This window comes from Melospiza melodia, chromosome 1, assembly GCF_035770615.1.
Source record: "Melospiza melodia melodia isolate bMelMel2 chromosome 1, bMelMel2.pri, whole genome shotgun sequence".
NCBI lineage: Eukaryota > Metazoa > Chordata > Aves > Passeriformes > Passerellidae > Melospiza > Melospiza melodia.
This window is the reverse complement of record NC_086194.1, coordinates 47,792,399-47,816,188: the sequence shown is the minus strand read 5'-3', so window position 1 is coordinate 47,816,188 and position 23,790 is coordinate 47,792,399. Positions and strand designations below refer to the sequence as shown.

General features: G+C 44.6%; 1 protein-coding gene across 1 annotated transcript in view; it reads right to left on the bottom strand.

The window, feature by feature from the left end:
* The window catches only part of EEPD1 (endonuclease/exonuclease/phosphatase family domain containing 1), a 62,778-nt gene that overhangs the window by 37,738 nt on the left and 1,250 nt on the right, over positions 1-23,790 (bottom strand). The window lies entirely within an intron of this gene.

Genomic DNA, 23,790 nt, shown 5'->3' with positions numbered 1-23,790 from the left:
ATTCCCAAATGCATGAGATGAAACCACAAAAGGCCTGAGACTGCCAGGAACATAATGACTACAAAATAGTAACCTAATGAATAAAGAAACAGTAAATCAAATACCTATATTAAATTATACTAAACACAGCAATCTTGTTCATGCATAAATACTACCAGGAACCAATTACATACAGTGGCAATGCAGCTGAACTCCCAAAATGATTCAAAACTCAGGGTGACAGTCCAGCAGGCTTCTTTGTCACCACCTCCACCTCCACTGATTGCTCCTGTGACAAACACTTCACTACATGATAATTCAGGCAACAGAAGAGAGTACTACTGCAAGTGGTGTGTCTGTGTGTATGTGTGTTAAATTTACGCACAAAAAATTACACCAGTTGTTGCAACTCCCTTCTGACAGACAGCAAACCAAACTCAGTTCCCTGCATTAAAAACAAAAGGGGGGGGGGAGTTGCCTTTTAATTCATATAATGATAAAATGCGCTTTTCCTCCTCAGTATTTAATTTCTTATTATATTTAGCTAAGAACAATAATGCCTTCGTCCAAACCAGTTCACCTTATGCTCAGTTGTTTTGAAGTTGGGCAAAATCCTCCATATAATGTCCACAGTCACAGGATTTTATTTTTTAATTTTTCAAAAGATGCCTTTTTTCCTTATAATTCTGCAGGAAGAGAAAGACTCACAGAGAATGTTGTGTCTGTGGCAACATTGATTTCTTCTGAGTCATTAAACTGGACATGAACAGCTTATTTAACTTGCACTGAATTATTCAAATCTGTCCAATAAGGGAGGAGGATCAACACTGAAAACAAAAATTTAGAAGGTCATAAAAATCAAAGGTGACTTACAGCTTCCAAATATAGGCATTATGTTATAGTGTACGTAGTCTCTGGCATTTGGCTCTTTTTCTGGATTTTCTGAATCATTCCTTGCTGGAGTAGAGTCTCCTAGTTCCAGAAACAGCACCTTTTCCCACCCAATCCTGCCCTACTGCAGCAGTGGAAAAACTGAGTAGTCTCTAGTTAAATAAATGGATATGCTTGGAAAGGGCACACCACCACATTACCGTTCTGCCATGAATTACAAAGCTTCCAGCAAAATTATGGGGCCTTGGGATGCAAAGTGGTTAATTGGGATTCTACTTGAAAAATATGCTTCTGTGTCCCTGCAAAATAAAATGTGATTTGAAACAGCCCACATCCCTTTCTCCGCTAGGTACGTGAACCATATGCCATCAAGCTGTCATGTGAAAGCTCGTCATGGCCCTTTATTCAGCCTCAGAAACCTAAGGCAGTATTACTTTGCTATACATGCACAGCCTCATCTCAGAGAAATGAGTTTACACAGTGAAAGGCAGTTTGCTTTGCAAAATACTTGCTCGAGAGCAATGGTGCAGCCTTATGGCAGTACAACTACGATCAGCTGGTAACACCTGAGCGCCACTAAGATTTATCCTGATGTTGTGCAAAGAGTATTGAAGCTTCCTGGCTGAATCTGGATACAGAACTCTGCAGTTTTTTACAGCACACTCTTAAGAAAGAGATTGACCCTCAAGAGCTGGCTCCTACCTCGAAGAGGCTGGCAAAGCGCCACAGCCATTGTGCATTTCATATGCGCATTTTTTGCAGAAGACTTCATGCCAAAATGGAATTGTTTAAGTGGTGGAAGACACTGAACACTGGATATTAAAACATAAGAATGTACATAAGAAATGCTCCAAGAGACCCTACAAAATTACTGAGAGGCGCTGTGATGAGGGAAAAGGAGAAACCAAGAGCAGTGCTTTGGTCAAGCACTTTTCTCCATGGCTCTTTCATGAGCAGCTTATCTTGTCTCACAAATTCAAGGACATTTTGACAAAAAGGCTAAAATGAAGTGCATCATTATAACAGGTGGGAAACAAAGCAGAAACTGCATTAGCAGACAGCCCGTATGTTTTAGGGACTTCCCACTCTGCGGCCAAAAGCCAGCCCACCTGTATTCCTAGAGTGGAGCTTGGGAAGCTGGTGACAAGACCTTGACACCAGTGCTCTGCGAGGGCAAGGGGCAGGCATCCAAAGACTTGTCAAGGTGACTGAGATCTTGTTGCCGTGAGAGGGGGGAAAGTGTGGGTTTAACAGGATAACACTCATGCATTATGCCTCCAACAAAAGTCTCCAGAGCAGGCCTAGCCTAACGCTATCGAGTCTGCATGTCAACACAGTGCAGCGTCAGTCAGCACAGCCATCTGCTGCTCCACACACAGGAATGGCGTCAGGACCCACCGCCAACAACTGGGGTGCTCTCCTTACAGCATCTATCCCAGATGGTGAAGGAAAGGTCACAATAGATGAGAATTCCTCAAAACTGTCACTCAGCTAGCCCACGCAAAGGTTACTGAAAACAGAGCACCCAAGCTTTGAATGAACATGAATACTCACCCTCCTAAAACAGAGGTCAATTGCACAGTCCAAAACAAAAAGTGAAGAAATGGAAAACTGTGAAGAGGAGCAGGCCAGAGGCAGCAAAGGCAGAAAAACAGTTTTGCATACCAGTGAAGATGATACTCCTCCATCTTGCATGCACCCAAGCCTTTAAATGTCAGAAAAGGCACAGAAAACATCTCAGCCTTCTGTCAGTCTTCACTACTATTTACAAGTGGTGTTGATCTTAAGCCATAAAGAATTTTGTTTACACTGATGTAACACTACACTCTTGCGTTGCCAGAAATGCAAAGAATATTGTAGCCAGAAAACAACAGTCACCCAATACTGAGGTTGCATCTGCAAGAGCCCACAGAAAGCACAAATTAGATAAGAAAACTACCTGTCAAATAAGGGTAAGAAGTTAAAAGCCTTCTTTCCAAGAGCTAATTAACAAAAGTATCCTATCAGCTTCATCTACAACATCACATGATACTGCATTAGAAAAGGGAATTTAGCTTATGGGGCATTTGGAGTGCCATTTATATAACTTTAACCCAAATAACAGAGCAGACGGTCTATCAGTCCAGTTGTTTTGTACTTCAGTAATGACTTTGAAGTGTGATGAGGGTTATGTGAAGCTTAAGCCTCTGGTTAGCCAAAAGCCACAACTGCATATAGCCTGTGCTCCGAGTATCGGAGTACCACGGAAAGGTTGGGATTTAAACCTCCCGTGGATGCATCACATAGCTGTAACTCTAATCCAGGAGCAAATGCAATCCGTCCTCAGCTCTCAAAGTCAGAAAAACCGGCTGAGTCGACACTCTCCCGGCCAACAGCTGTCCTCAAACCAGCCTCTGCTCAGTTTGCTGGCAGACATACACCAAGCAGAAGGGACAGACCATGCAAAAAGAAAGTGGAAGCAATGCAAACATGCAGGCAGGCAGACTATGGCCTATTTCTACAGGCTGCTACCTTTCACTTTTTGCACTGCATCTCAGAAAATTCCTTGAGACTGTGTGTGGCAAAGAGAAGACACTTCTACTAACCAAATCCTGTGTTCCTGTCTCTAGAGTACTGCAGAGCCACAAACACAGGAGCATTGGTCAAAAGAGACCATTTGATGCAGCAGTGTCCTCAACGCGGGGCTACTGTGAGGTCAGCTGTAGTCTTGAAAACCTCTAAAACACTAAGACACCATGACCTTGAGATAACATCTTCCAGTGCTGCACCAGCTTCTGACTGAGGAAGCTTCTTTTAATGTCTGTTTTAAAGATCCCAAACCAACCAATTGCCCACTTGTAAAGCAGGGCAGGTTATCTTACCTGCAGTGCTGAGCTATGGGCTACCATTCAAGCTTCACAAGGTCAGTGACACAGCTGAGTTTCTTCAGGATCTTCTGGATTCAAGGGCTACCATCTGCTACAGTGGCCACTCCCTCAAATTACACACTCTTATACAGCATAATAACTTATTACTCATCATAAAGGATAATTATCCTGCATGGCAAATATCTGCTGCCACAAACGGTCTTTGTTGACAGAGGAACAGGCTTATCTTACCAGATACAGGGGTCAAGTAATGTTTTTCTTTCCCCTGCCCCAACAGCAGCTTGTACCAGATTCTTTAAAGATACATGGTAAGGATGGCAAAGGGTTTTTCCACTTTCCCTGCTGCTCTCATCTCTCATAACAGGATGTCACCTCTGTCCACGTAAGCATCTCATCTGGTGGTTCCCAGGGTCTCTGGGCTGCAGCCTGCTGTCAAGATTGAAGCTGCCCTCCACAGCAGATGACATGCTGTTGTGAAATATTTGACCAAAAGATACACAAAAGGGATGTCTCACCAACGACAAGACCACAGTCAAATCAGTCACACCCCAGGAATGAGGTAGGTGGAGGGCAACTAATCCTTTATTTGAGCTCCTGCCCAGTCCTAAACTGTGTGGCATTTTTTCTGGCTTGGGTTTATTAATGTGCCATGTTAAAAGTTTCCTTGAATAAAGCACAGCAGAAGGTTTTTCCCCTTGTTGTATAATGTGCTTAGCAAACAGCACAGTTGAGTTACTTTACATTCACTTATCACAGCAGCCTCTTTGTTCTAGTATCTTATGACTTTGAGATCAGGACAAACTCCATCAGTTAAGGAGCCTCATTAAAGTGATCTATTTCTCCTAGAGAGGAGGAAAAATCTTAAGTTTCTGTGATGGAAGTTATCACTGGGAGTTTTAAATTGTGGAATACTTGTATGTGGAAGAGTAAGTTTCAAACCAAGAGTGTTATATGTGTACACACACAGAAGCTTACACTGCCTGTGATAATTGGCACTGTTACAAAGGCAGATCTTTTGGTCAATGTCTGCACAAACACTGTGCACAGCAGCCTGCCTAGTAAATGTTTCCCTGAAGCAGAGGTCTGTGCACAGAAGCATGACAGCTCACAGTTTCCCCTTGGTCCAAAGGAAAAGCCATGTCCTGTGGAAGCTCAAGAGGAATGCCATCAAAGTGGAGCCTCCTGAAACTCCAGGTGAATGGGCAGAATAGCAACGAAGCCAGAACCCTATGTAATTCCTAGAGCACTTCCTACAATTTCAAGAGCATGAGTCATGACTTTATAGCCAACAGAACCCCTGCATTTGTCAGAGTGTTCAAACAAATAAAAAGCAAACAAATGAGAATTAGTGTCAGTCTCCAAGTGCCCCTGAATTTGATAAGGAATAGTACAGCACAGCTGAACAAGGCAGACAGAGCAGCATCATGCTGAAACACAACAGCACTGCCCAGGCACCTGCTCCCAGCACCAGGACCATGCTGGCCACATCCACCCTCCTGGGGTGACCCCATGGCAGGGCTCCATCTCCCTCACTGGGCAGCAGGACTGATCAAATGCCAGAGGTGACCACCCAGACAACTCACCCCATGGCATGTTCCCACCACACAGCAGCTCTCCTGCCTGGGTAATTTCAAGTTAATGTCTCCATACACCATTCCCTGTGGACTTGCACATGCTCTACAGAGGCAGCAAGCAGTGATGGCCCAAATAGCCAAGACATAGTCTGGCTGGCTGTCTCCTGCAGCTGCAGACAGCATGGTCTGAGCAGTCACCACTCCTGCTCAGCAAGCCGTATTCAGCAGCTGGTTAAGTGAAGCCAATTTACTTGGCAGACAAGAAGCTCCCAGATTAACCTGGATCAGCTCTGGGTGCTGAGAAAGAGTAACAAGAAGCTAGCAGGAGATCTCAGGGACATGTGCTGCTTCTTCTTCACAGATCAGAGTGTGCTTGAAGCCACAGAGAAGTGAGTGCACTCATCCAGCATCATGTCAGAGACGAGGTGGGACAGACCCAGAGTGGCTACAGTTCCCAGCCACAGTCTACTCCACTTAGACCACCTCATGTTGTAGTTCCTCATTTAGGCATTTTACAGTGCAGGAATGCATACATTTATATAAGTGCTAATTATATTGTGTACAGGGCTCCTACTTCCCACTTAAGGACAGCATTAATGCATTATTCACTACTTCAGCATTTACTCTTCACTATTTGGATGATTCCTCTGATTTTTGTCATAGCCCCCCTTCCTCCTCCCTGTCGCCCCCCACAGTTCAGTCAAATAGCTCCTAGCTAGAATCTTGATTACAAATTGCAAGCCCTGGTTTTCAGAGGATTAATTATGGAGGCAGAGGAAAAACCTGGTGGATGACAAGTGGTAGTTTAGAAGCCCAGGAGAGCAACAGGAAGTGTCAGTCTTCTTCTCAGCAAGGCCCTGTTAAGCAACAGAAGTCTGTTTCTTTCTCAAAGGGCATCAAATAAATCCCCAAACACTGAACAGCTGCAGCTTAATCCTACATGACCATATGCTGTTTTAAAAAGAAGCCAAAATAAATAAAAACTCAAACCAAAAGCAGAACACCTAAGAAATCACAAAAGCTGGGAGGATGTAAAGGGGCATTAATTTTATTTCAGAGCTCTCAATAAACACTGATGTCTGCAAACGGTAACAACTGCTGCAGTGCACAGCCAGCATGCAGGTATGTAACCAGTTACAATAAAAAGTTGTAGAAATGACTATTACATAAATTTCAGAGGACTGCATCTATGGAGGAATTCTATTTAACCAGCCTGCTAGTATCCACTAAGAAAAAAAGGAAAGATATAAGGTCTAAAGAAAAGAGGACTTGTCATATCTGCTTTACCAGATGCATAACAGTGGACAATAAACACGATTCTGCTGTGTCAGTTTTGTCACCAAAGGTTTTTCTTTAGAGAGCGTACAGGTAAACTTAAAAGTAAAATCCCGAATCCTTCTAATTTTAAAAGACTGTGAGCTTGTTGGGGATTTAAAAAAAAAATAAATCTTTTTAAAGCTCTTCAAAGAGCCATGGAAAGGAGATTTTGTTAAACACATGATTCTCAGCATCTTCTTATTTGTGCTACACAGTGTGTGCAGGGCAAAGATTTAAGGCGCTTTGCCTGTGAGTGGATGCAGCCTGCCACAAGCTGCAGCAGTGTGCACTGCCTGAACTGAAATAACCCTGCACAGGCAGGGATCCAGCCAGACATCTTAGGGGTTACTAGGATTCACACTGAAAGAGAGGAAACACTGACTCTCACTCCCTCTCACTAATAAAAATAAAAATTGCCAAAGGCAGCTGTCTCCACATGGTTAAATTCAGCTGGATAGTATTGGGTTGGGATTGCATTGCCACAGGACTGAATAAGAGGAAGTTCTCTTATCTCCCTTGGTTAAGCAAAACCAGCATGTCTTTTTTGCTTTACAGAGAAAAGAGAAAAATAGCACACACATGACACAGCCTCTCTACTACTGTAAGGGAAAGAAGTTCCTGATGTTATGCAAGTCCTAGCAGTGTAAGAAAGGTTAATAGAGTTTACTGAACTTTTAATAGGGCATAATTCTAGCATACCTGCACGGCATCAAAAGGTGATTTCATTCCTTTTCCTGTTTATTGCTCCATAACTCAAGGCTCAGAAAGGAGAAGGGGTTTGGAGGCAGAAGCCATTTCTCCTTTCCATTCACCTTGGCTAAGCATTCCAGGTTTTTGCAGATGTGCAGCACACATTAAGAGTACTGAAGCTTCCAGACACATTAATCACTTCAGTGGGACTGATGTTGGTTTGCAGTCCAGGTGGCCAGGATACCCAGAAGGAAAGCCTCCACATTCACGTGTTCTCCTGAGGAAGGGGAGTCCATGGAGCAGCAGCTGGGAAGTGCCCCACCAGGCTGGCTCCTCTCATACACAATGCCAATCAGGCACTTGGGGCTCCCTGAATCTTTATCTACAGCTGAACTGCCTGTGGTCCCTTAGAGGCTCACCAGCTTCACTAGCCTAATCAATAAAACACTAAGCAAATGATAACCCTGCTGTGGCATATACATACAACCCAGTAAGGAAAATCACAACCGCTTCCCCAATGCCTGAAACTCCAATATTCAGGAAAAGACTGGCCATGTCACAGATGATGAAAAGAGAGCAGGTACAGCAGCATTCTGTCACTTCATTGAATAAAAAAGCTGACTGCAAGATGGCAATTCTGGCATCTCAGTAAGGTCACCATTAAGCAGCACCATCCTTGGGGACAGGAGCATGAGGAAACATAAAAATGATCCTTAATGGAGCAAAGAGGTAGGATGGGTCTCTGGGTGACGCCATAGATCATAGTCAACCTCTTACCAAGGATGCTCAGCAAGGCAATGATGACAAGACTGGGTGGTCTCACTTGGAGAGAGGTACAAATGACCATGTAGAGACACGGAAGGATGAGGAAAGAAGCAGTACCCTTGGGGAAGAAAGGCTACAGAGGCTGCAGTCGTGCCTTCCTCTTTTAGGAGGACATCGGGAGGAGATCCCAACATACGTTACATGTCTCGTGATATAAGCACAGAGGAAAATGCAAAGGACAGCTTTCCCAGAAAAGTGGGGTAGAAGAAGGGAGCAGAAAGGAGAATTTTAAATTGTCCTTCTCCTCTTCAGAGAAAAGCACAAATAGTTCAGGCAAAAAAATTACACATTTTAGTAGTCAGCATGGGCAGAAGAGGCTGAGCTAACACTGGAACAGATCTTCAGCAGTGATGCTACTCCCTTCATTCAAAAGGATGGCAGGGTGCTCTTCCCAGAGCCTGGGTCACTAAAAAACCTCCCACCAGCTGAAGTTTGCTGACCACAGCCAGAAGCAGAGAGATAACCTGTTCAGATGAGCAAGCAGGGACAACTTGTGCATGCACAGATACAAAGACAGCGTGCAAAGGGAGTTTTGTTACACCATGAGGCAGAACCAACACTTTGTTGGGATCACTCTACCCCTCCTCTGGCAGGAAAACATGAATTAGTCAACACTGCCACAAACCACCACTTCACAACCAGCTCTGCACTGAAGAAATCCCTCACAAGGCAAACCATCTGATTTCCTAAGTCAGCAAAGCCAGCATGCTGAGCTTTTGATTTCCTCTCTGCCCTACCCCCATCCCGAAACACAATAATGCTTTAAAGCCCTCTTTCAAGAAGGGAAATACCCATCCTGTCTACAGGATGTGAGGTAAAGGGATGTAGGTTAGCTGGAGGAGGTGGAGCAATGTGTCTCCGACGGCTGCGCCCTTTACGTCACACCAGGATGTGACCCAAAGCTCACAGTGGCAACCCATAGAATCAGAGAAATGTTTAGGCTGGAAGAGACCTGCAAGATCACCAGCTCCAACCATTAACCTGACAGCAGCAAGTCCATCACTAAAACTGCCCCTAAGCACCACATCTGCACATCCTTTAAATACCTCCAGGGCTGGCAACTCAACGCCTTCCCTTGGCAGCCTATTTCAATACTTGACAACCCTTTCAGCAAAGAAATTTTTCCTAATATCCAATTTAAGATCATGCATATCATTGTGGGATTTGACTGACTATCCACCTCCCACTTTAGCTGTCCAGTCTCCCAGGAACACAGCCTTTTCTACAGGACTTGCTCTGAGGGATGAAAGCAAAATGTGTGAGACCACAGATCACAACAGACCTGCAAAGTTGTTAAGTATAGCTCTAAGTTAATTCTGCTATTTTTTCAGAAACTATCTTCACCATTTTTCATTATTCCTAAGAGGAAAAACTTGAAAGTTAGAGCCTGACACTGCAAAGGAGGCTCCAACATCTATTTAGGGAATAGATAGGACCACCATAGATCCACCATTAATTTAGGGATCCCAGTCATACTTGCTGGTGCTCATGGCTATAGATGTTTCCAGGTTCTCATCATATGAAGAAAACCTGAAAAAACCCCAGCTTCAATCCCAGCTTCCCTCTCCTTAAATATCTCCTTCAGTGCTCCAAATACACACAGCTAATAACATCAGAAGGAGCAGCAGAGTGAACAGTAGCACAGCCAGATGTACCAGAAGTTCTAATTTCACCTGAGCTCCTGACCTGCTAGAAGGCAGGAAAAGGTGACAGAACTTAGCTGGAATAAATCCCCTTTACTCTTCTTTCCCTTTGGACCGGTGAATGCCTTGAGGGATGTGCAAAGTCTTTTGGAGCCGCACCTTCAGGCCACCATCTTATAAATTACACAATCCAAATCTCCAAGGTCAAATCCCTGCACTGAAAGATGCCCTTGTAAAGACATCTGAATATTTCTATTTATTCATTACCTTGTTCTCTCTCTTTCTCTGCTTGTATCTGGGTTTGGGGAAAAAAAAAAGCCACTTCAGTAGAAAGCACCCTCCTCCCTGTCCCATTAACCTGCTTTTATTTCCCCAGGCTACCAGCACACAAATGAAACAGCAAACCAGGTGTGATTCAACCTCAGCATGGCTGCAAGAAGGGGGATGGGGGAACGGCATTTCTTCCTGCTGAAACCCATCCCCACCACTGCTAAACACTTGTGCTTCTTGTTGGCAAGCCAGCAAGCAGATAAATGGAGCCCAGCCACAAGCCAGCCTGGCTAGCCAGGCATCCTCCCTCACACAGCACAGAGCCAAGGGCTCATCCCACCATCACACCATGCAGCCGCCCTCTGCCTTGGCTCATCGCTAATTCGGGGTTACGCTATTCCCAGGAACCGCCGCTTGTGTTCCCGCCTGGAAAGCCAGCAAGGGAACATGCTAGCCTTCCGAAAAACCATGCTCTGGGAGAAGGAGGGGATTAGGAGGGAACAATGTCGGAGTGTCTTCAGTGAGCTGGAAGCAATCCCAGCTCCTAGCTGCACAATGACATGCAGGAAGGAGTTTTGAAAGCTCCTCAGTCACAGAGGACCCCTGCGTGCCAGGCTCGGAGACGTCTGCACATAAGAATGGCCTTTACAGCGTAAGGATGCAAGAGGACTACAGAGCCCCCCATGCAGAGCAGCCCTGGCCAAGGGGGGAATGGTGGCTCAAGTTTAGCTTTTCCTTTCTTGGCATTGGGTGCTAATTGTGTGGCCCAGATCCTTAACCTTATTTAGGTCAGGGGCTTCAGCACAAAACAGTCTTAGAAACACCAGACCTCTGTGGGAACGAGAAAGTCTGCTTTATGCAGACCCAGAGCTCTCCAAATATTGGAGCTGAAGTGCAAATGTATCTTGGAAAGGGATGACAGGAGGAAATCATGCTTGATGGGATGCACATACTGGTGCAAAATTATGTCTTGTGCAGCTTTTGATATGATTTACATGTTTTGTAACAAGATCCAAGGCAAACTCTTAACAAGTTCCAAGTCAAACAAGCTCTTAACAAACTACATGCAGGGCATGAAAGAGGATTATGTGGATGCTCGTGAAGATGTTCCCCATAGGTTCTCCCTGATGCCCTGGCCCCCCACTGCCATACCCTGCGTGCCTCCAGGTTGCCACTGACCTTCCCAAGCTTGGTAACACCCCAAAAATCAGTGTTTTGGTGAAATGGTGAAGCTGGCAGCGCAGACACCCCCAGGGAAAAGGAGCAAGAACACTGAATGCTGAGCCCTGGTGACAATTTTATTGAATTCAATAGTGCACATAAGGCAACATAAAGAGGGCACCAGTGATTCTTCTCAATGGTGTTTACAACCTGCAGGTCTAAAAAGTCACGGAGGAGAAACTATAAACCTTTAACAATGTTGATCCCACTCCTGTTTCTTGATTATTCTGAGGAGGAAGTAATCATTGCTCCATGGAAATCATTCCAGATTATTTGAAGAGGTGTGCCTCACACAGACTTTGTTAGCATGACTGACTGCCTCCTAAAGTTGTGCTATAAAAACAGCCTATAAAAACAATCAAACCAGTAATTTAATACCTATGGGCAATAACACAGTACTAAAATATATCTTGCCATTCATTGTACCCATAAGGCAGAATGCCAGTATGGAAAACAAGACATAAAAATAGGGTGACAGGGAAACATGCAGAAGTATTTGATTGGATGAAGCACTCAGTAGGATGAAAAAAAGGGATAATAAAACTGTCCAAAGTTTAACCACCAATTCAGTGGGAAAAAAACTTCTAGATATGACAGCCTTTCCAGGAACATCCCAGTTTTGAGGAGTAGACCTGGGAGGTGAAACTTGAGCCAAGCACAGGGAGTAATAAAAAGGGAAGCAATCTCTGTACTTTTTTCGGATGCTGGATTCATGCTATTGTATGACCCTTGCTCCTTGATAACATGAAATTGGCCTGCAGCAGATAAATACACAAGGAAATCTCATCTCCAGAAGAACTGAAGTTTTTAGACCATCATAGTTCCACTCCTACTGAAAAACACACTTAGGTATGAGTTAAGTGAGTACACACACTTTGTGCTGGTCTGGCTGAAGACTCCAAAACAATAATCAAAAATATCTCACCAAGCACTCTAAAAACTGGGGCACAGGGAACCTTGTGTGGGCAACTCAGGCTTTCTCCTACTAATACCAGGGATCAGCCAAATCAATTTGGCACTGATGATGAACGACACCGCCATGACAAAGCTGATATTCCTCCAGTACTTTCTATTTTTAAGAGATATTCTGAACAGAGTGCTGTGTTGAAGAGCTGCTAGACAAAAAAGATTCTTCTGATATAAATTCATCAGTCTCTCCTCACAGAGCTGACATCTCCAACACTATCTTCAGGAAGATGGGATGCATATGGAAGAGGAACCATAAACTGTCAGTGCAGCACGCACCCGCACAGCATAATCAGATAGGAAAATATACTGAGTACTCACGCTGCCAAGTGCCTAACGTACACACAAACTCCTTTAAAACAACTGCTCGAAGAAGTTAAAAATAATACCACAACCAACACATCAGGAAGCTAGCAATTTATTTCTCTGCAGAGCTTTTAGTACCTCTGAGGAACAGAAATGGAAAACATAAATACTTTTTTCCTTTAAAGCAACGGTACAAGAGCCTCCTCTAATTGCAAGAATTCCTAACACCCTCAGACATAAAAGGCGAGGCTGCAGTTTTCAGGCAGCTTTTGCCTGAAACTTGATCTATCTTAAAAGGCACTGATTTTCAAACTGCCTGGCAAGAGGCCTCAGCAGAGAAAGAAATGCTGCAACACATCTTGGAGTAAGAAGATGGCATTAGAATGATTTGGGGGAAGTATCACAGATGATCCAAGGAAACTGAAATTCTCAGCCTTGTAGGTGAGAGATGATTTCATTCAACCTTCATGGTGTGAAAGCAAAGGCTTGATCAAGCAGCATTTGAGATAACGGGAAGTGTTCAAGGTATGGCAAGACTTGAACATACCAAAAAGCCAGTGAAACCAGTGAAATGGCTTTAGATTCAGCAGGGGTGGAAAGAGGACGTGGAAGGGGGACTCATGTTCAGGTTGCAAGAGCAAGCTTCAAATATAAGGTTGAAGATAGAAGCAAGCCTATGAGGCAACTTCCTTTCAACCTATAGACAACCAGTATACAGATATCTGTCCAGTTTCTTGCTTTCAGTTTCTTTTTGCCAAATTTCAGAGCTCAGCCGGGCAATATAGCTCACCATCATCCTTGCATCCAGCTCCTCAAAAATCTGCTGCATACACACACGCACAGAAAACAAAACAAAAAACAAACAAACAAAAAAAAAAAAACCAAACAAAAAAAAAAGAAAAAAAAAAAAAAAGAAAAATGGATAGAGAAGCAAGTCAAACCTCAGCAAAGTCCAAGTGCTCTCAGTTTAAAATAGAAATGGGAAACACCACATCCTTGGAGGTGGCTTTCGCACAGCTTCCAATGCTTCCAGAACTTTCACTGACAACAGCACAGAGTCAACATTGTTGAAATGTCTATGAAATATCTATCTGTGTCTATATCCACCAGCTGATGACTGAAACTGTATCTTGTCCTTTAAGCCACGGCTTCCTTTCATGCAGCGCTGCTTTGCACTAGAGAACTCAGAAGCAATAAAAAAAGACATTGTAGGGGTTTCTTGGTAACCAATGGGTAATCTTCACCAAGAGACCCCTCTGGGATGTGCTGGAAGTACCTCTGTGCTATCTGCCAGCAGTACCAACCCCTTTGCCCTCACCCAGGCCACATGCTGCTTATTGCTCAATGCAGTGTTTTCGGGAGAGCAGCCAACAGGGATGGCAGTGGGCAGCTGGTAGTCCCCATTAATTATGAAAGGGGACTGTAAACACGGCTATAGATAATGGAAAGAGCTGTACAAAGGACTAGCAGGAAGATATAGACAAATAGATAGCAAAAAATGGCACTGTCATTGCTGCCAGAATCATAGGAAAACTTGGGCCAGTCAGAATAAAGGTTGCAAAGGGTAGTCAGGTAACACTGCAGTATTTTCTTGGTAACATCATTTATTTCAGCTCTTAACTCACCAGTAGCTCTGGTGTTTTGTGTATGGGGCAGAATCTCTTGCAGACACAGTGTACTTCCTCTCCTGTGTATTGTGGTGCTGGTATGTGCCTCACCGCCATCAGCCCCACATGTCACAAGAGGGAAACAACTCAAAGATTTCCCTAAGGCAATTTTTACCCACCAATGTGTCTGATGGAAGAGCAGTATCTGCCCATATTAGCCTAAATGGGATTACCACTGGAAATTTCCTGCCCTGTTAGAAGAGCAGACTGTTTTAAAACAAGTCATATAGGTTATTCCTAGCTAAGAGTATCCTCCCTGACAGGGGTTCACATTATTCCATGTTTCTGCCTGCTTAGGAGTAAAAAAGAAGAGTAAGGCAGTCATTTAACATTCTACAGGCAATAGGTTTGACAGCAAACCCGAAGAACTTGCCCTGCATGTATGAAAGGAAAACTTGCCTGACAGTTCATTTTTCAACACCTCATTAAGACCTGCTCTTGACACAACACCCTGCAATTCAATGGCGCTGAGACAGAACCACACTTGGTCTTATTTGTTTAAACAGAACAAATAAAGAACCCAAATATAAGGTTTCTAAGTTAACATCCAGTGTGTATCCAACAGCACGCTGCTTCCAGTTTGGCAGAAAGGTGGCTAGCCTTTACTCCAGCCCAGCCCGAGCTGGAGAGAGCGGGCACTGACCGGCAATTACCTCCAGCGAGCCTGGAGCAAGCCCGGGGCAGCCGAGCGCACCCGCAGGGCTGTGCCCGACACAGCGACACGGAAGCGGAGGGGAACGGCGCGGCTATAAATAAATACCAGGGAGGGGAAGGATAAGTCCGAAGGCAAAAGCAGCAGCTCCTTTATTCCTCCCGCCCTGCGAAGCAGAGGGAAGGGCGGCTCTGCAGGACTGGCGTGCAGCAAGCAGGAGGGATTTGGGGCAGGAAGGCTGCCACTGCCTCACGCAGCCAGAGCAGAGCTGATCAATTAGCTGCTCAGGAACCCATTAACAACCCGTTCAGCTGTGAACGGCTTGGACAGCTGTTGTAGCTAAATTTGCACAGGAGATCGGTCACATTACCTGAAACACCTCTAAAAACAGGGAGAAAAATAGTCACGCAGAAGGAAAAGGAAATTTCCTGGTTGCTCCTCATTATCTGTATCCGTAAGCCTACAGTAAGAGCTGCCCCCAGGTATAGCCTTGCCCATTGGGATGTTCACCACAAAGAGCAGAAGGGCATTACTGTGCTCTCCTCGCAGCTCCGTGACAGACACAAGGACAGAACAGACAGACAGCCTGCATGAGGCTCCCTTCCAGACGGCCTCAGTCAGAGGGATTCCAATCCACTCTGCACAAGCAGGCTGCATTAATTCCACTGCACTCGCAGTGCACAGCCAGTATCCACAGTGCTCTCAGCCATCCCCAGCACACACAACAATATAACCCCAGATGTATTTTTCCATAGGAATCAATTGTTTTTTAAATTATATTTTTACACACAGTTGAACTTTTGGAACATGCACGCACATGGGGCACCTGCAGGGTAAACTTATTTCTCTTACTCACTGGCCTCTAACAATTTCACCACAGGCACTGAAAATAACAGCTTGGTGCTGACTCCGGGCTCCTTCCTGCACAAACCCCCAGCAGCAGGGAGGGAAAGGAGGTCAGCAGCACTGAGCCTCCCCGCCGGTGACCAAGCCGTTTAAAACACTCGTGCCATTTGAAAATGTCACATGGTCTGATCAGGACATGGATAGGCTGTATATGCCAGGGGTGAGATGAAGCAGTCCATTGACAGAAAAATATCCTTTTTTACCACAGCTGTATATTCCCTTCATATTTATCTCCCACTGATATGATGCCCACCATGCTCTTGGCACCTTACAAGGCATTTTGGAATCCACTGTGGAACACTCAGGCCTGAGATGAGGGAGAGGACAAACATGAGAAGGGAGGTCTCTGGTAGGTCTTCCCCTCCCCTCAGCAAAGCCATCATGCACTTTTACTCTCTGATAAATCAGTGGGGATCACCAGCTACTACTCAAACAAAGCACAGTACCTCTGCAAAATAATAATGGAAAAAAAAATTTGGAAGTGAAGAAGCTTTTGTGTTCCTATTTTTAAACACTGTTATTATTAATGTGCCATGGCTCTTGTCTCCATCACCACACCATATAATAGTCTTAAGAAATTACTGCAGCATATTGTAATTATTTCAGTAAGGACACTGTGCTTCCATCTGTCAGCTTCCACTTGCATTACAATGAAGAACAATGAGACTTAAAAATAAAGTTACACGCACACTGTAATCCATGACCTATCACCTCTTCTCTCCTCATCCAGCCAAATCTCGAAAGCATGTTCCCAAAGAAACACTAATTAGAAACTAAAGAAGCAGGGTCCTCCTAACAATGAAGCTGTAGGAAACACATTGAAGCTCAATTACATCAAGAAGGATGCAGCTAAATTTGAAAAAACCCTGTCCAAAATATTCCTGTTTAACACCGCTGGAGACCCATGTTCACAGTGAGCTAGACCCAGCACTTGGTTGCAGAGACAGTGTTTTCCTCTAGTAAACAGCAAGTGACCAAGCTTCTGCTTGCACCTTGTCAGGAACTGAGTAGTGCCTTGGTTCTTCTTTCCCAGTAAGAATTAGAAATGGTCTTGTTGCTCTTTTCAAAGACAAAGTTAGAAAATCACCCTTCCTGCAGCTGTACTGCAAGTTCCCAAACCACAGGAAAAAGTCACGAAGCATTAAATATTTCTGTTTATAGGACGAAGCCCTGTGTGTAGACACCTAGTCTGTCTCCTACAGCCATGTGGCACAAGATTTCTGAGAGGTCAAGCAGAATGAGGTTATAGTCTTGTGGCCTCTGCTTGTGATTCGGGAACAGGCAGTACAGCATCACTTAATAATTCACCAATTTATTACCATAAATCAGCCACAACCCATTTAATCTTTGCTTTGGAATTAAGCAAACCTTGCAGGATCTACAGGAATACGCCGGCAGCTCTGGTTTACCAAAATACCTGCAATGTGCAACATTAATCCAGTAACACAAAATAACACGTGCAAAATAGTGAAGCAGGCATGGATTGAAACTATGTGGCCATTAAGTGCTGCCAGATGTATCAATTAGAAGTGTTGGGAGAAAAGAATAATATATGAACCAGCTCTTTCCCCACTAATCTGTTTCATTTTAGTCAAGCTTTATGGCACAAGTAACAGTGGCAAGGCATGGTTATAATTTTAAAAATGAGAAGAATAATGTTTATTTTATATGGATAAACCAGTCTTTAACTACACTATTTTTCCAGCCACATTCTCAACTTCAAAGCAGATAAAAATGACTGGTTGGATACAACTCTTGAATGTTCAGGAAACACGCTGAAACTGCAGTTGTGCAAAGTTAAAACAATGCCCAGACCTCCATTTAAAACAGAAAATCCCTGGAAAGGCTTCTCAGGGGTAATTTCAAGGGCCTGTCCTACATTCCTGTGTCATGTCTGAGGAAGGAAAGCTGTGGGGGCTGTGGCAACAGAGACCAAGCAGGACCGAGCAGCTAGCTCAGTGCATTCTCCTCCGAGATCTCCTGCAGAGCACGTGGCTCCAGATGCCTTCTCCGAGTGTCTGGACACAGGGATGGCATCCACCCTTCAGAGTCTTGCTGCAAGTCCACCCTCTGCTTTTGATCTCTCCTGCAAAGACCCAGGAGCTGCAAAGCATCCCGAACAAGCAGCCCACCTCCTGCAGGCGGAACAGGTGATGCCCTTGTAGAGGGGCTCAGTACTGCATCCATAGGAAGCAGAAGTTTGGAAATGGAATCCGATTAGCATATTATTTGATTAATTCAAAACTGACATCACTTGCTCCCCCAGCAGCAGTCCTGAAAGGGGCTGGAGCCCCTACCCAAGATGGGAGCAGTACCTCAGAGGAGCCCTAACCCCCAGGGCGAGGGCAGTGCTCTTTAGGCATTAAGCTTGGTGGCATTCATGTGATTGTACACAGGCAAAGGAATGGGCCAAATCCTGAACAGGAGTAAATCAGTTGAGTCTCATTTCACTGGAAAATACATATCTCAGGGTCTGACCTGCTGCTTTCCCGTGCCAGATGGTATGCAGAAGGCAGTTCAAGGCTCCCACTAGTCTCCAGTAGGTAAAATATCATTGGTCTCATGCAGGTGGAAGAAAAAAAAAATACCAACAAAAAAACCAATCCCCAAAACAACAGCACTTTCATCACCCCACATTTTTTGTCCTCTGAGGCATCAGAAAGTGCAAACTAATGGTGGCTTTATATACATCATTTTTTCTACTGCTCATTAAAATCCCTTTGTGAAGTGCACACAAATGATATCATCTAACAATTCCTTTTTTTCCTTAAGTTTTCTCTGAAGTTGCAGGAGGCAGGATTTCCTCTCTATTACATAAGGAGAAGAGGGTGTATTTGTTCTTCTGCTGCTTAAGAGTTATTAGCATGTTCAGGTTACTCGAGCCAGCCCCTCTTTCCTGATCTTTTCTTGCAGGGGAATTATTCTTGGCAAGGCTCCAGCCTAACACAATGGAGGGAAAACCATGTAGCTTTACAAAGAAAGAGATATAAAACAGATGCACCTCAGGGCTTTGACTGACCACTGAGAGCTTCAGCAACAGCATAGAAACAACAAATACAAGCTGGTGATGGACCTCTGAAGTGTGCAAGTACACCCATCACTACCACCATGATAAATTACCATGATGTCTGCTCTGTGGGGGTGCAATCTTTTTCCATCATCCTGACAGGAAACCCAAGACAATCCCAGAGGCAAGGTACCACACCATACCCCTTCTCAAGCAAATTAACAAGGCCCAGTAGCAAAGAGCTGCCCCTTGTAAAATCCCATCTCTCAGCTCAGACTGAGAGACTGGAGAGGAAAGTAAAAGCCCCACCCTGTTTAGTGTGGAGGAACAACGGGAAAAGTGGTTCTCCTGCCTCCAGCCCCTAGTGCAGGGGCCTGAGCAAGATTAAGTTTTCCTCATGTCTTAATAGGAAGAGACTGCTGCAGAGGTTGGCTCAGAAACTTCTCTTTTTATTAGGTGACAAGCTTAAGGTCTCCTAGGGTAGGTAAGGCTAAGAAGAGGAACTTTCAAGTATGGTGGCACAGCAAGGGTTACCCAGGGCCTGCCTGTCCACCCTGCCTCCCAGGAAGCAATTTTGGGCTGAGGTTTACCTACTGTTGCCCCAGCTGGAACACTGATTTAAGCCCCAGACACAGAAATTGAGATTAATTTCTTGCCTTTGAGAGACCTCTATGCATCTAACTAAACTGAACACAGCTCACCAGTTACAAACCTTGGGAAGAAAAAAGGATTGACATGTTCCTAAAGCTTACTATCCATGCCAAAGAAAAAAAAAATAACACCAGTGCTAAGTCCAAACCTTATTCTGCTATTTGTATTTGTTACTCTATAGACATGCAGGTTATAACTCTTTTTATAGTGAAAAGACTCAATCACTGGAACAACCTCCTAGAGGTTTTCAAATCTCTAGCCTGTGTGATTGGACACAGAGATAGATAATTTCATCCAGGCTCACTTTCCCAGGAAAGGCTGGGTCAGATGATATTCTGAGGTCACTTTCAACCTGAGCTCTTCTGTGGTTCTGCAGTTTTTGCAATAAGTGTTAAGGCTTTATCACTTACACTTTTTGCATGTAGAAGATGTAACCACACCAAGAAGCTGCCCAAAGAAAGCAACAGAAGAAACAACAGCTTGAACTCCTTGACATCTGAAAGGAAGCAGAGCTGGGCTCTGTGGACCTTTGGACCCACAATCACCTTGACACATGGTCCCCCTCCTTTAGATAGAGTATAAGTTCTGGCCTTCAAACCTTCCACCAATTTTCATTCAGTCAACTGCAAAGTGTGCTTCCAAGGGAAAAAAAAAAAAAAAGTTTAGAGGTCTTCACAAAGTTGCTGTTCAGTATTATAAAACATCATGAAAACTAGTTGGAAAACCTCCACTGGAAGCCAGGCTGGGGAAGGTGCACAGCTGATCACTGCCCTTGGCTACTTGCAGACTTCGAAGCACAAAGCCAAACCGGAATTTGCACATCTAAGGTGCCCTGTCTGTCAGTGTTGCTCATGCCTGTGCCACACTTCTTCATGGGATCATCCAGCTGGCACCCTGACAGCCAGAGAAAGCAGTCACAGGGTGTCACAGGAGCCACGAGCTCAGTGTATGGCAAAGAGGGACAGGCCTGAGGCAGGTATGGATAAAGAGTGGCCAAAGTACCTTCCCTATGGACCTGGGGTATGGGGCACTTCTGAGGTGCTTCCACCATCCTTGTCCAGAAGAAACATCCTCTGGGGTTGGAAACAAGGGGATACTTATTCTCCACAAAAACACTCACTGCCTTTGACCTGAACTTGCCCTTTTAATCATGCTACTCTAACCCTACATTTTTCTTTTTTTTTTTTTGGTGAGAAGAAGCAGTTGGTTCCCCCATTGCCCCTGAGAATGGGGAGGACATGGAGGTCAGATAGAGAGGATGACCTGCATCCCCAGAGACAGGCCAACTCTGACTCTTTGTCAATAAATCCCAGATTTTCTGAACAACACCTGCAATAAACACTGCAGGTTTGGGCAAACTCACCCCAGACTTGATACTTCAATCCAATTATGTGTCATGCCCGCCTCCTCGTTCATCATGTTAAGCTCTTCTAAAATTACCCTCTAGTCCTCTGAATGAAAACACCTCACTCCTTCACTTCAAACACTGTGATAACCATAGATCCTTGTAATATGAGAAAAGAGGGTGAGGACCTTGCTGTATTTCATTATTTTTGCACTACAGCAATGAATTTCAAAATAGCTTAGCAGTAGTAGTCATGCTTACTGATTTAGTGTACATTCCCTTCACTGCTCTCCAGAAATTTAGCACTTCTGGGAACAAGAATGAGACTTTGAATTAAGTTCTTTTTTTTTTTCCTCTCCTCCCTTCAGCAGGTTGCAATATGACATTTTCTTGCTTTTTGTTTGGTTTGAATGAAAGTCTGGCCCTCTTTCCTTCCTACACAACTGTTCCCTCAATGCAAAGGGCTGGAAGACAGGAGGAGCACAGCCTTCTACCTCACCTGGAAAGAAGCAGTACCATGGTTAACACCTGAAAGAACAGCCCCAAGAGGTTTTAAAGCTACTTGCTGTGACCATGTCATTAAAACACAAAAAAACCCCAACCAACAAATTTTTAAAAAGCAAACCCCAAAGCAAGCCTTTTAACTGGCATAAAAGACCGCAGTTCATAAAATTTAGATTCTTTGCTTCTCGTTACACAGTTTTACTGATCATCTTGACTTGCTGTTCTTTATTTCTGGACTTAAGAAACAAGGTGAGGCAGCTCCTCCAGCTGCAACAAGACAGTATTCCAGCTCCTGAGAGCATCCTGGACGACCTGAGTCCAGCCCTAACTGTAAGGAACCAGCATGAAGGAGCACACTTATTCCTGCACATCAGGAATGGGCAGCAGCAAGCAGGTGCCCATTAGCACAGCACATGAGAGCACCTACTGTCAGGCCAAAGATCCTTCAGATCCACCTCCAGCTTGGGTCACAGCTGGAGACTTGAGCAACACACGTGGGACACCCACAGAGCACCTTGAAAACACACCCATGGATTTTGTGAGGCTGAAAGCTGGTGAGCCCTGTGCAGTGATATATTCTTGCCTGGAGAAGCAAGAGGTGAATTTCTCCAGCTGACTGTCTACTGAAGTTGATTTACCTGTGCAAAGATTAGTTTGCAAGGCATTCTGTCCATTCCCAGGGTACTCAGCCTGAGCTGGGAGTGAGACCACAGAGCTCAAAAGCAGAATGCAGGCAGATTCTGGCCTCAGCTGAGGCTGTTTTACAGCTACAAAGCTCCCCTGACCCCATCAATGCTCACACAAGCAAGAGGAAATTCCTCCCTGAGTTGCTGAGTATGGCTTTTCCCAATGTATATATTTTTCCTGCATAGTGCTGCTCTTTTCTGTTCCCACATTTATTTTCCCAGGAAAGTTTTGCAGGCTTGTCTGTGGATACACATTGCTCTCATTTCTTTCCAGCTTCTCACGTTATCACAAATTGGATCAAGTACAGAAAACAATTGCATCGCACTCACCCTGTGTGATTGATGACACAGATATGTGCAATAAAACAGAACAAAAACAAGCACTTCTACCAGGCTCCTTTGAAACTTCAAAGTATCCAGGAGACATTTTACAGCACCCAGCACAATTAAGTGCCTGTTGGCCAGGCTGCACAGAAACTAAGCACCATGCAGTCTCAGGGCAAAATTTAAACTAATTTCCACTCTACACACACAGTGACCAGCTTGGGCTAAGGCAGCTTTATTTTAGAAGCCACTACATCTTCCTGGTTTTTGTAATAGGTGGGTCATCTTGTTTGGAGCTTTTCCCCCCAAAATGCTGAAGTTGCAGAAGTGACAGTTAGCACTTCACTGGAGGAGGTCCTTAAAAATCCCTTACTTATGTATATAAAAAATATAAATAAATCTCCAAAGTCACTTTTGTTCCAAAACGGGATTATCAGAATTATTATGAGACTAGAGATAATCTGAGTTTCTATCCCCAGCAGGTCCACTCCAGCTGCTTACCAAAAAAACCCCAAAATAAAAACAAAACAAAAAACAAACAAAAAAAACCACACCAAAAAAGAGAAAAAAATAGCAAGAGAAAGTGGAGACAAAGAGGGAAGCACAGGATACCTGAACTAGTGAAGCAGGATATTGACAGATGTTAGGCTGAAACCATCAGTGTAGCATCTCAATAACCCTGCTGGTTTATCATCTTCATTTTGGGTATCAGACAGTGGTGGCTGTGAGATGACACATGTTTCCTACGTGGGAGCACCAGGCTCCCAAGCAGTGCACGGCAGAGCTATCCCTGGCCACAAATACTGTACTGCAGCACAGATTTCATATCACTGCCACCCTCCTGCTCGCATGCCTGACCTCTGCAACCGCACCAACAAGAGCTGTTATTCAGCATGTTATTGGAAAAGGACAGAGATAACAGCTCATGAGCACTTCCCCTCCCCACAACATCCCTTTTGCAGAAGCCTAAGAGTCCCCTGCCCCTATTCATTTCCTGCTGGAAGTCTGAGTCACAGCCAGAGAGAAAAGTAACGTTACCTCTGTTGTAAACTAAATACCAGATCAGCTGGGACAGATTTGACACATGAAGAGGAAAGGGCTGGAGTTATTTCAAAACGCTTATTGCAATCTGCATTTCTATGTCCAGCAGAAAGTTTAGTAAGACAGTCATCCCCAGCACCCTTGACCAATTACACACAAAAAAACAAAACCCAAACTCCCAGCTTTGCATTAAGACCTGAAGTACCATCCTGTTTGCCACACCACCAAGTGCTCAGTGCGGTCAGGGCACAAAGCCTGGCACAAGGACAGCACAGCCGCCCCAGGCAGGTGCTCCATGTCTCACATCCCCAAGGATGAGCAGTCCCTCCAGCTCAGGAGATGCCCCATGACCTCTCATTAAGAAGCTGTGTCACCCTTGCGGGACGAGCTGTGGCATTCCACACCTGTTACACAGCCCTTCTCCTGCTACTGCCCCCCAGCTTCTGGCAGGAAAGGCT